At 55.7% G+C, this 15,188-nt stretch overlaps 1 pseudogene; it reads left to right on the top strand.

Moving 5' to 3' along the window:
• LOC144674321 (sodium/calcium exchanger 1-like) overlaps nucleotides 1–10,551 on the top strand; it is a 209,586-nt pseudogene extending 199,035 nt beyond the window's left edge.
• The last annotated feature ends 4,637 nt before the right edge of the window (nucleotides 10,552–15,188 follow it).

Genomic DNA, 15,188 nt, shown 5'->3' with positions numbered 1-15,188 from the left:
CTGTTCACGGTGACTCTTGGCCTCCTTACTTAAGGAGGGGATAGACTCACACTGGAGGCCGTTCAGAGAAGGTTCACTCGGCTGGTTCCTGGGATGAAGGGGGTTTGTCTGATGAGGAAAGGTTGAGCAGGTTGGGCCCTGTACCCACTGGAGTTTAGAAGAATGAGAGGTGATCTTATTGAAACATATCAGATCCTGAGGAGGGGGTTTTGACAGGGTGGAGGCTGAGAGGATGTTTCCCCTCCTCATGGGGGTATCTAGAACAAGGTGGGGGGCACAGTTTCAGAATAAGGGGTCTCCTATTGAAGACGGGGATGAGGGGGAATTTCCTCTCTCAGAGGGTGGTCAGTCTGTGGAATTCTCCCCCCCCAGACAGCAGCGGAGGCCGGGTCAGTGAATATATTCAAGGCCGAGTTAGACAGATTTTTGATCGACGAGGGAGTCGAGGGTTATGGGGGGGGACAGACAGGAAAGTGGGGTTAAGGCCACAATCAGATCATCCACGATCGTATAGAATGGCGGAGCAGGCTCGAGGGGCCGAATGGCCTACCCCTGCTCCTAGTTTGTCCGTGGCTGAGTAGGTGAGACCGGTCCCCATGGCAACGCTAAAGTTTTCACTGCCCTACGACGTTGCCAAGAGAGGTTGTGAGGAAGGGTCCAACCCCAAACTACGGAGGGGCAAGTGGGGAGGGGATTAATGCCCCATGGGCAGAGGGCGGCCTAGTGGTCATGTCACTGGGGCTGGTGACCCAGAGGCCCAGGTTAATCCTCTGCGGGGCAGGGGTTCAAACCACACCAGGGCAGCCAGTGGAATTTAAATTCAGTTAATAAACCTGGAATTGGAAACTAGTCTCAGTGACGGTGACCATGAAACTATCATCAACTGTTGTAAAGACCCATCTGGGTCACTAATGTCCCCTTTAGGGAGGGAAATCTGCCATCCTTACCCGGTCTGGCCTACATGTGACTCCAGACCCACAGCCACACGTGGTTGGCTCTTAACTGCCCCCCTGAAATGGCCGAGCGAGACACTCAGTTCAAGGGGCAATTAGGGGTGGGCAACAAACGCTGGCCTTGTCCAGCGACGCCCACGTCCCCTGTGAGAGAGACATCAAAGGGAAACTCCTTGACCAGGAATGAATTCGCCACCTTGGCCAGTGTCTCACCTGCGACCCTTGAACTCTGCCCTCAGGCGACCCCAACGAGAATCGGCCGGGCATGCTGCCGGATGAGGAGGAGGCTGTCGCCAAGCTGGGCTGCCCATCGCTGGGTGAGCCGGTCAAGATGGAGATCATCATCGAGGAGTCCTACGAGTTTAAGGTCAGGGTCTCCCTGTCATGTATCCCCTTGGCCGGGGTGGGGGACTGCGGGGGCAGTGAGGTGGTGGTGGGGGGAGGTACGTGGTGGGGGCTCTGGGGAGAGCTTCAGGACTCCAGTGTCTGGGTGACGGGGGGTGGTGGGGCCGGGGAGTAATCCATCCGGGGCTCGTGTCGGGAGAATCGTGCACAGTCGCACTGCCCCACTAGGTCAAATAGCCCGCAAAGGAGCGGCTACTTCACTGAGCTCCCCGGGGCGGGCGGGGAGGCAGTCCCTATATCAACCAACAGGCTTGAGGAGGGGCTGAATGGCCTCCAGCTGTTCTTATGTAACAGGCTTGAGAGAGGCTGAATGGCCTCGAATTCCTGTGTAGTAGGATCATGGGGCTGAATGGCCTCAGGTTCCTGTATAACAGGCTTGAGAGGGGCTGAATGTCCTCAGGTTCCCATATAACAGGTTTGAAAGGGGCTGAATGGCCTTGGGTTCCTGTATAACAGGCTCAAGAGGGGCTCAATGGCCTCGGATTCCTGTGTAGCAGGATCATGGGGCTGAATGGCCTGGGGTTCCTGTATAAGCGGCTCGAGAGGGGCTGAATGGCCTTGAATTCATGTGTAGCAGGATCATGGGACTGAATGGCCTGGGGTCCCTGTATAACAGGCTTGAGAGGGGCTGAATGGCCTGGGGTCCCTGTATAACAGGCTTGAGAGGGGCTGAATGGCCTGGGGTCCCTGTATAACAGGCTCGAGAGGGGCTGAATGGCCTCAGGTTCCTGTGTGTGTGTTTTTCACAGTCTAATGGGACTAACCCACTCTCCATCTCGTTTTCACAGAACACAGTCGACAAGCTGATTAAGAAGACGAACCTGGCTCTGGTGGTGAGCAGCAGCAGCTGGAGAGAGCAGTTTGTCAATGCTGTAACGGTCAGCGCGGGTAAATACTGACACATCCTGACTGGGCAGGGTGTCCGAGGGGGACCAGGGAACTGGGCGCTGTGTGGAGAGGGTACAAACAACTGTCCCCTACACCACTCCGGACAGAGACATTCAATTCTCATCCAGTTCAGGAGCTCCAGAGGCACGTTAGAGCCAGTGCGGTGCACACAGCAGGATCCCACCAACCCACAACATGACAATGACCGTGTGCTGTTCTTCCCGTGAGGGATAAATATTGGCCCCAGGACACCGGGGAGAACTCTCCCCTGCTCTTCTTCCAATAGTGGCCGTGTGATCTTTTACCCCCACCCGAGAGGCCAGACGGGGCCTCGGTTTAATGTCTCATCCTGAAAGACGGCACCTCCGACAGTGCGGCGCTCCCTCAGCACTGACCCTCCGACAGTGCGGCGCTCCCTCAGCACTGACCCTCCGACAGTGCGGCGCTCCCTCAGCACTGACCCTCCGACAGTGCGGCGCTCCCTCAGCACTGACCCTCCGACAGTGCGGCGCTCCCTCAGCACTGACCCCCGACAGTGCTGTGTTACCACAGTACTGGCACTGGTAAGTGACGGCCTGGATTAAGGGGTCTCTGGAATGGGGAACGAACCCATCACCATCTGACACAGTAATGAGAGTGGACACTGCTCTGATAACTGAGAATTTTGCCCTGGAATATTTAGGGTCAAGTCCTCGTTTAATTGATTTAAATAAAAATTTTGGATGGGATTTCTGGAGTTGATAGAGCCGCAGAAACGTAATGGCACAGGAAGAGGCCATTCAGCCCATTGTGTCTGTGCTGGCCAATTAAGAGGGAAAAAAAGGAACTCGCTGCTCATATTAACCCCACTTCCCAGTCCCTGGTCCGTAGCCCTGCAGGTTCCAGCGCTCCAGACGCAGATCCAGGTACCTTTTAAATATTGAGCATTTCAGCCTCAACCACCAACTCAGGCCGTGAATTCCAGGCGCCCACCTCCCTCTGGGTGAAAAAGGTTTCCCCTCATGTCCCCTCTAATCCTTCTACCAATCACCTTCAATCTGTGCCCCCTGGTAACTGACCCCTCAGCCGGGATGGGGTGAACAAGTCTTTCCTGTCCACCCTCTCTAGGCCCCTCATAATTAGGTCACCCCCTCAGCCTCCTCTGTTCTCAGGAAAAGGACCCCCAGCCCATCCAATCTCCCCTCATCGCCGCAATTCTCCAGGCCTGGCCACATTCTTGTAAATCTCCTCCGCACTCTCTCCGGAACAACGATGTCCTTCCCTGGAATGTGGCGACCAGAGTGGTGAGAGAGAGGCTTCTTCGGCTGGTCGGTGGCGAGTCTAGAACCAGGGGGGCGGTGGGGGTGGGGGCCAAACCTTAAAGCCAGAACCAGGTCCTTCAGGCCGGATGTTTGGAAATCCTTCCGGACGGACGAGGGAGTGGGGCCCTCTCTCCCACAGAAAGCCAGCTCAATGGGAGGCGGAGGTGGAGGCTGGTGATGGGGGCAATGGTGGGCGATTAAAAACACTAGATCCTTCCAGAAGCTTTGCCGTCACTCGATCCCGGTTCCACGGCCCAGTCTCTCTCTCTCTCTCCAACAGCTGCTGTCTAGTGAAGTGTTAACTTAGCCAGAGCAGCAATTACTTGGCTGCACTAACAGCTTGACACTAAATCCTGTGTCCGGACAATTAAATACTGCGGCCTAGTTGATTACTGGGCCCAAATTGAAGCCTGGGGGTGGGGTGGGGGGTTTATTTTGATTCTTGACCCAGCTGAGGCCGTTTTTGCAGTGGCGACCGTCACCCATAACCCGGGTGCTAATTGCCCGCCCGCAGCCCTTCCCTGAAAGTGTCAAGTTACCTTGACGACACCTCAAGGTCGCAGGCTCCGAGTGCGGCCTCCTCCTCTCCTAATGACTAAATTTCTAAATTAAGCCATCCTGAAACGGCAAGTGCCCCAGACAAAATGCTCCTGACCCCCCCTTTATACGTCCGAAACTATTTTTATTTTAAAAGAAAGGGGCTTCTGTTTATTTTTTGTTTTGGTCAAGCGGTTGGGGGCTGTTGACGAGGGGCAGGACGAGGCCTTTCAGCCCCTCAACAAGATCGTGGCTGATCCGTATCTTAACCCCATTTGCCCGTCTTGGCTCCATATCCCACCGCAAACTGGCTCAAGAATCAAATTAAACCCAGTCCTCTCCCCCCAGCCACCCCCAGGCTTCAATTTGGGCCCAGTAATCAACTAGGCCACAGTATTTAATTGTCCGGACACAGGATTTAGTGTCAAGCTGTTAGTGCAGCCAAGTAATTGCTGCTCTGGCTAAGTTAACACTTCACTAGACAGCAGCTGTTGGAGAGAGAGAGAGACTGGGCCGTGGACCGGGATCGAGTGACAGCAAAGCTTCTGGAAGGATCTAGTGTTTTTACTGCCCACCATTGCCCCCCGAACACCAGCCTCCTCCCCGCACACTCCAAGCCCCTGCCGGAGTGGGATAACCGGGTTCAATGTCCTTGCCGGCTGTCCATCCCTTCCACAAGTCCACCCCTCCCCCCGCCCCGAACAACCTTTCTCCGGAGCGAGACTGGGCAGCTATTCGACTGCATGGGGCCTCGTGCGGCAGTTGGTGGAACTGGTCCCCCGATGGCGATTAGGAGAGGGCCCCCAAGCCCCCACCCATACCGCACTGTTCTAGTTTCATGTGCCGCCCCTCTGCTGCGGTGCAGGGTCTGTAAACCTAGCCAAGACTCTCCTCCTCATCACACACCTCCCTGCGAGCGAGTGGGGGTGCGGGGGGGCACGGGGAGGTGGGGGGTGGGGGCAGGGTGTTTGTTTGTGATCAGGGGTGTCTCCAGGGGGCAGTATCGGCCCCTTCGCATTCCTTCAGGGGAATGCACGCCCCCCCCACGCTCCCCCAATCCCTTCAGCTGGAGAGCATGGGTGGGGGAGGTGGGGAGGGAAATGGGCGGGCTATTCGACTCAGTGAGGTGGCGCAGCCTGATCCGAAATCTCCATTCACTGGTGGGATTAGCCGGGGTGGGGAATGGGGGCGGGCTATTCGACTCAGTGAGGCGGCGCAGCCTGATCCGAAATCTCCATTCGCTGGTGGGGTTAGCCAGGAGGGGAGGAGAGAAACGACACTGGAAATAGAACGCGTAGGCCCTGCTGACTGAATGACACGGGGGGTGGGGGGGAGAGGGGGCAGGAGAGGCCATTCAGCCCATCATGCCTGCTCCGGGCTCAAGTGAGGCAGCTATTCCACCCAGGATCCCGCCCTGCTCCCCTCTCCGCCCTGACAGTGTTACCCGTTCGGGCGTTTTTATACAGCCACAGGATGGCCCAAACGAGAGGGAAATGAGTGGGGGCCAGTCGGCCGGGAGCTGAGGAGGGGAGAGAGTGTTTGAGGGGGGGAGAGAAACTGAGACAGGAGTCACTTATTACCTCATTACCAATGAAGATAAAGTGCCTTCACCATCTGTGACAGGAAACCCGAGACGCTGTCAGATCGCCTCTGCCCGGAGGGCACAGACTAACTCCCCATCCCTTCCTCAACTGAAGCCTGGAAAACGAGATGGTGGGCCCCACAGCACCCAGCGGCAGATTTAAAAGGGCAACGCCAAGTTTTTTTTTTGTGCCTGACTCGGGGTTTCCCCTCCCACCTGCATTCTGGCACCTGCCTCGGAAGGTTCTGGGCCACAGCCCGCTTGTATAGGGTGACCTCAGCACCCCCAAGGAGCGTCAACCAGGCAGAATCAGACCCCGAGCCACATACGGAGATATTGAGGGACAGGGGACCCAAAGCTCGGTCAGAGAGGTCGGTTTTAAGGAGCGTCTGAAAGGAGGAGAGAGAGAGAGAGAGGCAGAGAGAGAGAGGCAGAGAGAGATAGAGGCAGAGAGAGATAGAGGCAGAGAGAGAGAGACAGAGAGAGAGAAAGGCAGAGAGAGAGAGAGAGGCAGAGAGAGAGAGAGACAGACACAGACAGAGAGAGAGAGACAGACAGAGAGAGAGAGACAGAGAGAGAGAAAGGCAGAGAGAGAGAGAAAGGGAGGGAGATAGAGGGAGAGAGGGAGACAGAGAGAGAAAGAGAGAGAGGGAGAGGTGGAGAGGTTTAGGGAGGGAATTCCAGAGCTCAGGGCCGCAGGCAGCTGAAGGCACGGCCGCCAATGGTGGAGCGATGGGGAATCGGGGGATGATCAAGAGGTCTGGAACTGACTAAGTCAATGGTGAGGGAATGTACTCAGTCCAGGGACTGAAACAGGCCATTCAGCCCATCTGCCGGTGTTTCTGCCCCACACGAGCCTCCTCCCACCCCCCCCTCTCCATCTCCCCCCATCACCATATCCTTCTATTCCTTTCTTCCTCATGTGTTTATCCAGCTTCCCCCTTAAATGTATCGACACTATTCCCCTCGACCACTCCCCGTGGGAGCGAGTCCCACATTCTCCCCACTCCCCGTGGGAGCGAGTCCCACATTCTCCCCACTCCCTGTGGGAGCGAGTCCCACATTCTCCCCACTCCCCGTGGGAGCGAGTCCCACATTCTCCCCACTCCCTGTGGGAGCGAGTCCCACATTCTCCCCACTCCCTGTGGGAGCGAGTCCCACATTCTCCCCACTCCCTGTGGGAGCGAGTCCCACATTCTCCCCACTCCCCGTGGGAGCGAGTCCCACATTCTCCCCACTCCCCGTGGGAGCGAGTCCCACATTCTCCCCGCTCCCCGTGGGAGCGAGTCCCACATTCTCCCCGCTCCCCGTGGGAGCGAGTCCCACATTCTCCCCGCTCCCCGTGGGAGCGAGTCCCACATTCTCCCCGCTCCCCGTGGGAGCGAGTCCCACATTCTCCCCGCTCCCCGTGGGAGCGAGTCCCACATTCTCCCCACTCCCCGTGGGAGCGAGTCCCACATTCTCCCCACTCCCTGTGGGGTGAGTCCCACATTCTCCCCACTCTCTGGGTGAAGGAGTTTCTCCTGAATTCCCGATCGGATTTATTAGTGACTGTCTCATATCGATGGGCTCCTAGTTCTGGTCTCTCCTCCCTCCCCACTAACAAGGGGAAACAACTTCTCTACGTCGACCCTATCGAAACCCCCTCCATCATTTTCAGGAGCTGGATCAGGTCATTCAGAGGCAGATGGTACAGTTTCAATCAGTAACTCAGTCCGGTTGTTATGCTGATATTCTTTGTCACTGCCACGTGTTCCAGCCATTAGCAAAATTAAACGAATATAATTACTGAATTAGAGAGCCGATTGAGCTCAGAAAGATTAAGTATCACCATGACAGCTCAGCTAAAGAGCAGAGCTCATTCAGCACTGCCTCATTGCATTATTGACAGCTCTGCCCAGCACAGAGCAGCATTTCACTGCCCCCAGCCTGTCCCTGACAGAGAGCAGGTTTCAATTTTATATTCACTCAACACCCAGTGCTGTACCTGTCCTGGGAGTGTTTGATGGGGACAGTGTAGAGGGAGCTTTACTCTGTATCTAACCCCGTGCTGTACCTGTCCTGGGAGTGTTTGATGGGGACGGTGTAGAGGGAGCTTTACTCTGTATCGAACCCCGTGCTGTACCTGTCCTGCGAGTGTTTGATGGGGACAGTGTAGAGGGAGCTTTACTCTCTATCTAACCCCGTGCTGTACCTGTCCTGGGAGTGTTTGATAGGGACAGTGTAGAGGGAGCTTTACTCTGCATCTAACCCCGTGCTGTACCTGTCCTGGGAGTGTTTGATGGGGACGGTGTAGAGGGAGCTTTACTCTGTATCGAACCCCGTGCTGTACCTGTCCTGGGAGTGTTTGATGGGGACAGTGTAGAGGGAGCTTTACTCTGTATCTAACCCCGTGCTGTACCTGTCCTGGGAGTGTTTGATGGGGACAGTGTAGAGGGAGCTTTACTCTGTATCTAACCCCGTGCTGTACCTGCCCTGGGAGTGTTTGATGGGGACAGTGTAGAGGGAGCTTTACTCTGTATCTAACCCCGTGCTGTACCTGTTTCCCTTACAGGTGAGGATGATGATGATGAGGGTACGAGTGAAGAACGCCTGCCCTCCTGCTTCGATTACATCATGCATTTCCTGACAGTGTTCTGGAAAGTTCTCTTTGCGTTTGTCCCTCCGACAGAGTACTGGAATGGCTGGGCCTGTTTTGCAGTCTCCATCGTGTTGATTGGTTTACTCACCGCTGTAACTGGGGACCTGGCCACACATTTCGGCTGCACAGTGGGTCTGAGGAACACCGTCACCGCCATCGTCTTTGTGGCGCTCGGGGACCTCCGTTCCAGGTGAGGGACAGAGTCTCTGCCTCTCCCCAAACTCCACACCACAGGAGCGTCATCTGTGCAAATTCCCTGACGCACTTTCCCTCAGTACTGACCCTCCGACAGTGCGGCACTCCCTCAGCACTGACCCTCCGACAGTGCGGCACTCCCTCAGCACTGACCCTCCGACAGTGCGGCACTCCCTCAGCACTGACCCTCCGACATTGCGGCTCTCCCTCGGCACTGACCCTCCGACAGTGCGGCGCTCCCTCAGTACTGACCCTCCGACAGTGCGGCGCTCCCTCAGCACAGACCCTCCGACAGTGCGGTGCTCCCTCAGCACCGACCCTCCGACAGTGCGGTGCTCCCTCAGCATTGACCCTCCGACAGTGCGGCGCTCGCTCAGCGCTGACCCTCCGACAGTGCGACGCTCCCTCAGCACTGACCCTCCGACAGTGCGGCGCTCCCTCAGTACTGACCCTCGGACAGTGCGGCGCTCCCTCAGCACTGACCCTCCGACAGTGCGGCGCTCCCTCAGCACTGACCTTCCGACAGCACGGCGCTCCCTCAGCACTGACCCTCCGACAGCGCAGCGCTCCCTCAGCACTGACCCTCCGACAGCGCGGCACTCCCTCTGTCATGACCCTGGGGTTGTCTGCCTGGATCTGGGCCTTGATTCTCCCTCGCTTGAACCCAGGACCTCCTTACCTGAAGGCGGGCGAACGGGAGGGAGCGATGTACCCACCAAGAGCCCCGCCAATGGCCAAAAGCACTGAACCCTGATCCACAGGCTGTGCTGGACCCACAGAAGCGTCCCTGTGTGAGCGTGGGCATGTCTGGGCACTGCTGCCTTCTCCTTCCTGAGGGACAGTGATCAGCAGCGAATCCCGGAACTGTGCTCGGAGCTGAGCTCTCCGAGCATGGAGGACATTCCCAGCTCAGGAGAGACCCCACACCTCCTGCAGCCCCTACCCTGTCTTAGAACACCATGGCCTCTTGGCCGCTGCCATGTTTGACCCTTTGAGATATTCCACTCTATCTGCCTGCTATGTACTTTCCAACAAGCCCCAATTTACTTTCCTGGTGTTTGACCAGCCTCTGACTTGATTGACACGCTCAAGTCTAAACACTGAAGGCTTCCAGTTGTATCTTGCAGCACAGGAGGAGGCCATTCAGCCCATCGAGTCTGTGCTGGCCCCTTGAATGATCTATCAAATTAGCCCCACTACCCCCCCCTCTCTCCCCCACAGTCCTGCAAATGTTTCCTTTTTGAGTATTTATCTGACTCCCCCAGTTTGAAAGTTCCTATTGGATCTGCTCCCGCCGCCCTTTCAGGCAGCTCTTCCCAAAGCGCCTCCATTAAATGTCCCCTTAACCTTCCCTGCGCTGGAGCTGTGACAGAGGAAGAAATCCCTGTCCACGATGGGGGCCTCCAGTCTCTAACACTCTCGCTCTCTCTCTCTCTCTCTCTCCCCCTCCTCCGGACAGACATGTTCGCTAGCAAGGTGGCCGCCATCCAGGATCAGTACGCTGACGCCTCCATCGGGAACGTCACCGGGAGTAATGCCGTCAACGTCTTCCTGGGGATTGGAGTGGCCTGGTCCATGTCCGCCATCTACTGGGCCAGCAAGGGCAAGAAGTTCCAGGTGAACCCGGGCAACCTGGCTTTCTCTGTCACCATCTTCACCATATTCGCCTTCGTCGCCATCGCCATCTTGATGTATCGCCGCCGGCCAGAGGTTGGAGGTGAACTCGGAGGCTCGAGGGTCGGCAAGATCATCACTGCCTGCTTCTTTATGACTCTCTGGTTGACCTACGTCATTCTCTCCTCCCTGGAGGCGTATTGTCATATAAATGGGTTCTGAGGCCTGGTCACATGGGGGCTCCGAGGCCTGGTCACATGGGATTTCTGAGGCCAGTTTACAGTTGGGACTCTGAGGCTCGGTCTTTTGGCCCTCGTCGCTCAGGCGTGAAGCCTGGCCACTTGGGCCCCTGAGGCCTGGTCACTTGGGAGTTCTGAGGCCTGGTCACTTGGGAGTTCTGAGGCCTGGTCACTTTGGAACTCTGAAGCCTGGCCACTTGGGCCTCCGAGGCCTGGTCACTTGGGATTTCTGAGGCCTGGTCACTTTGGAACTCTGAAGCCTGGCCACTTGGGCCTCCGAGGCCTGGTCACTTGGGATTTCTGAGGCCTGGTCACTTTGGAACTCTGAAGCCTGGTCACTTGGGAATTCTGAGGCCTGGTCACTTTGGGACTCTGAAGCCTGGTCACTTGGGAGTTCTGAAGCCTGGTCACTTGGGCCTCTGAGGCCTAGTGACTTAGGCCTCCAAGCTGGCCTGGCCATTTGGCCGTTCTGAGGCCTGAATGAGGCTTGGCCTCGGAGGACTGGTCACAGGGATGGTTATGTGGCCTACTGATACTCCCTGGGTGTCAATTGCCGAAGGGTTGAGGGGTAGGGGGGGGCCTACCTGCTAGGGCATTGAGACTGCCAGGTGTAAAAACCCCTCACACCCCAGGCCCACCCACTCTCCCCCACCCCCCACACCCTCACTGCTTGGCATTTGAGACATCAGGGCCCACCTCCGAGACCCTAGCACCAGCCCACACATCCTGAGGGTAGGAAGAACATACCCAGGGCACCAAGGCTACGTCCTCCCCTCACCCACTCATTGCCTGTTCGTACCTGGCCCTCCTCACCGCTCCCCCCTGATTTAGTCCGGCTCTCTGCAAGTTCCCCCACCATCTCCCCCCTGACATGTGATAGGCTGGCTTGATCCTCTACCCGCTTCCCCCCACCTCCCCCCCCACACCGAGCTCCGTCCCCTCAGCCCACGTTCCTGGTGCTACAAATTGGCCTCAGCACCCCCCAGCCCACACACAGGCCAAACAGCGAGGCCTCCCACAGTCTCTAAGCTGGCTCTTCGTTTATGGCCTGACGAAGGCCTGAGTTGAAAAATCGCAGACCACCCCCTCTCCACACCGCCCCCCCTCCTAGATAGAAGTGGCGCACTCCTCCATCTGCCCCTTAAAGGGGCAGGGAGCACGGTTGGGCTGAGTCAGCCAACTCCTGACTCAGGCTAGAACCATTGCAGCATCAGAGCACCGAACTTTGGCCGGGCGGGGGAGGGTTAGGCTCCCCCAAGTCATCAAAGAGGTTTATCCCGAGTTGTGGATTCGTGAATCCCTTCCTGCTTTTCCCCTTTGACCTTTCAGTGTTGCCAAGGTAACGACATCCCAGCCTGAGCGCAACCGGGGAACGTAAAGACCACGACTGCCTCAGCAGTCAATTGGACACAAGGCCCCAGGCTTCTAACCGGCCCAAATTTAGAAGCCCAGTTGGACCTTCTAGCCTTAGGTGTGGGGGTGGGGGGTGGGGGGGGGGGGGGGCGCGTTGGGGTGGGATGGGAAGGGAAAGGGTCCACCTTGAATTCTTGTGCCCTCTCTCCCCACCACGATCGCCCCAGGGAGTTGTAGGGGGTGGGGGGAGGCCGGTGGGTGTCAAGGGGAACCACAGACAAGGCCTCAGGCTCAAGAGACATAAAAGACATTGAAGGGGGGGTTGGGGTGGGATGGGGAGAGAAAGGGTCCACCTTGAATTCTTGTGCCCTCTCTCCCCACCACGATCACCCCAGGGAGTTGTAGGGGGTGGGGGGGGGGGGGGGAAGGGGTTGAGGGGAGGCTGGTGGGTGTCAAGGGGAACCACAGACAAGGCCTCAGGCTCAAGAGACATAAAAGACATTGAACTTGGGCCCTTGGCTCTCCAGGATGGACGATGGGCCGAGGATGGACGATGGGCCGGCCGTTCGCGTTGACAGCGAAGGCCGATCAGACGCTGACCTTTCGACCCCCCCCACCACCCCTAAACCCCTCCACAAAGGCCCGGAAGGAGGCGGCCATCTTGTCCTCGGCCTCCATCATTGGAACGGGTTGGACTTGGCGTTCTGTTTCCGTGACGACACCCCCCTTGGCTTCTCCGAATAAACTGTCCCCCCCCAAAATGAACGTTTTCATCTGTTTTTTTTAAAAACCTCCGGCTCGTAACGTTCGGCGTTTTTGGGTGAGGCGTAATTCTCGTCGGCCTTTTTGAGAGAATAGCGGAGAACTTGCTGATCCCCTGAGAAGTGACACAGCAACAGCAGGGGTGGGGGAAGGGGGAGAGAGAGTGAAAAAACCTCCTCTCTACTCAACTGTCAGACAAACCCCCAACCTCAAGACTGGAGAGCATCTGCATGTTGACATTATAAACGCACAGTTCACTTTTGTTTACTCCACCGCCCGGTACCACCGAGCGGTCTGCACTCGATCCCTTGAGGCGATTCAGGGGATCCGGTGTCGGCGCTCGATCTCTTTGTGCGGTTCAGGGATCGGGTGAGGGCAGGTACGCAGCCACCAGTGTGACGGGTTCGGGCCTAGGGTTTGAGGTCCCGAGCCGAGATGATCACGAAGGAGTTAGATCGCGATCATGACGTGCCGTTCCGGCCTAGATTTGAGGCCTAACGTCAACAGGGCAAGGAAAGAGTTGTCACGCGATATGCCGGGTTGGGCCTATAGATTTGAGGCTTCCAGTAGGGCAAGGGTCAGCAGCCATCGTGATGTGCAAGTCAGGCCTATATTAGAGGCTTCATCGCAAGAGGGTAAGGAGTTGCCATCGCTCTGTGCTAAATTCGGCCGACATTTGTAGCTTCAGCAGGGTAAAGAAGGAGTTGTATCATGGACGTGCCAGTTTGGGCCTAGATTTGAAGTAAATAGGGTCAGGAAGGAGTTGCCATTATATATGTGGTTGGGCCTAGATTTAGGCTCCATGTTAGTAGCAGCCAGGCACCCAGTTTGTTTACAATGCATGTCAATCCGTTAAATATATATAATTAGTGAACCCCGTGCTGTACCTGTCCTGGGAGTGTTTGATGGGGACAGTGTAGTGGGAGCTTTACTCTGTATCTAACCCCGTGCTGTACCTGTCCTGGGAGTGTTTGATGGGGACAGTGTAGAGAGAGCTTTACTCTGTATCTAACCCCGTGCTGTACCTGTCCTGGGAGTGTTTGATGGGGACGGTGTAGAGGGAGCTTTACTCTGTATCTAACCCCGTGCTGTACCTGTCCTGGGAGTGTTTGATGGGGACAGTGTAGAGGGGGCTTTACTCTGTAACTAACCCCGTGCTGTACCTGCCCTGGGAGTGTTTGATGGGGACAGTGTAGAGGGGGCTTTACTCTGTAACTAACCCCGTGCTGTACCTGCCCTGGGAGTGTTTGATGGGGATAGTGTAGAGGGAGCTTTACTCTGTATCTAACCCCGTGCTGTACCTGTCCTGGGAGTGTTTGATGGGGACAGTGTAGAGGGAGCTTTGCTCTGTATCTAACCCCAAGCTGTATCTAGACTGAGTGGGATCTTATTAGCACTAACGTAACCAACAGAGCAACACAGTATCTGTCCTTTTAATGAAAGCTGCTTTTAGGGAAGTGCTCTAATGATGAGCAATCAGTCAGTGGATCCTATATATTTCATGAATTATAGGCTAGCATTTACTCCATCCGACATTTTCTCAGGGACCACATTCACATCCTTCATTAACAAAGGCATTAAATGTTCTATGATTTGCACCACTACACTGGCCACATCTGAGGGAGTGGCGGAGGCCTATCGCATTGAAGTGGGGCCTTAGCAACGGCCAACTGAGGCCTGAAACACAAGGCCGGAGGAATAATACAAAAACTGAGGAACTGAACTTTGACGTGTATGTTATATTTAAATCCAGTTTCATTTGTAAATTATTTATTGATTCACTAAGCTCTGAAACGTCACCCTCCAGCAAGCCTTCGGCCTTCCACTGAGTTAAAGGGGCCGCGCACTCAGCCACCCCTCCCTCCCCTTTAATGTTTTGTAGTTGTTCCAGTTGAGGCTCTAGTTGTCTGTTCATGCCTAATGGAGATCTTTCTTTTTTGTATCTGCCTGTATATTTCAGTATAATTCCTTTTAACCCCAATTCGTCTTGTCTCATTCTGATTTTATGCCGGACCAGCTGCACCTCAGCCTCAAACTGAGAGCCAGAGGCCTTGGACTAGGCCTAGGACCAGGCCGAGAGCTGACAGGCTGCTGGTTTCTTCCTGGGTGTTGGTACATGTGAGTGAGCATATGTGTGTGTGTGCGCGAATGAGTGTGTGTGCGTGAGAGAGTGTGTAAGTGTAAGTGTGTGTGAGTGTGTGTAAATGCGTGTTTGAGTATGTGTGCGCATATGTGTGTGTGTCAGTGAGTAAGTGTGTGTGTGAGTGCGTGTATAAGTGTGTGTGTGTGTGTATGAGTGTGTAAGTGTATGTAGGCGAGTGTGTTAGTGTGTGTGTGTGAGCATGTGTAAGTGTGTATGTGAGAGTATGTCTGCGAATATCTGCAAGAATGTGTAAGTGTGTGTGTACGCGAGTGTGTGTGTGTGTGCGTGTGAGAGAGCGTGTGTGTGTGAGGGAGTGTGTAAGTGTGTGTGTGTGTGTGTGTGTGAGAGCATGTGTGTGTGTGTCTGTATGTGAGAGAGAGAGCATGTGTAAGTGTGTGTGTATGTGTGTGAGTGTGTGTAAGTGTGTGAGCATGTGTAAGTGTGTGTGAGTATATGTGAGAGTGCGTATTTGTGAGAGTGTGAGAATGTGTGAGCATGAGTGTGTGAGTGTGTGTGTGTGTAAGTATGTGTGAGCATGTGTGTGAGAGAATGTGTGTGTGTGTGTGTGTGCATGT

The sequence above is a fragment of the Cetorhinus maximus genome, unplaced genomic scaffold (genome assembly GCF_964194155.1).
Source record: "Cetorhinus maximus unplaced genomic scaffold, sCetMax3.hap1.1 HAP1_SCAFFOLD_627, whole genome shotgun sequence".
In the NCBI taxonomy this organism is placed as follows: domain Eukaryota; kingdom Metazoa; phylum Chordata; class Chondrichthyes; order Lamniformes; family Cetorhinidae; genus Cetorhinus; species Cetorhinus maximus.
The sequence above is the reverse complement of the archived record's forward strand: the minus strand, read 5'-3'. Positions and strand labels throughout refer to the sequence as shown.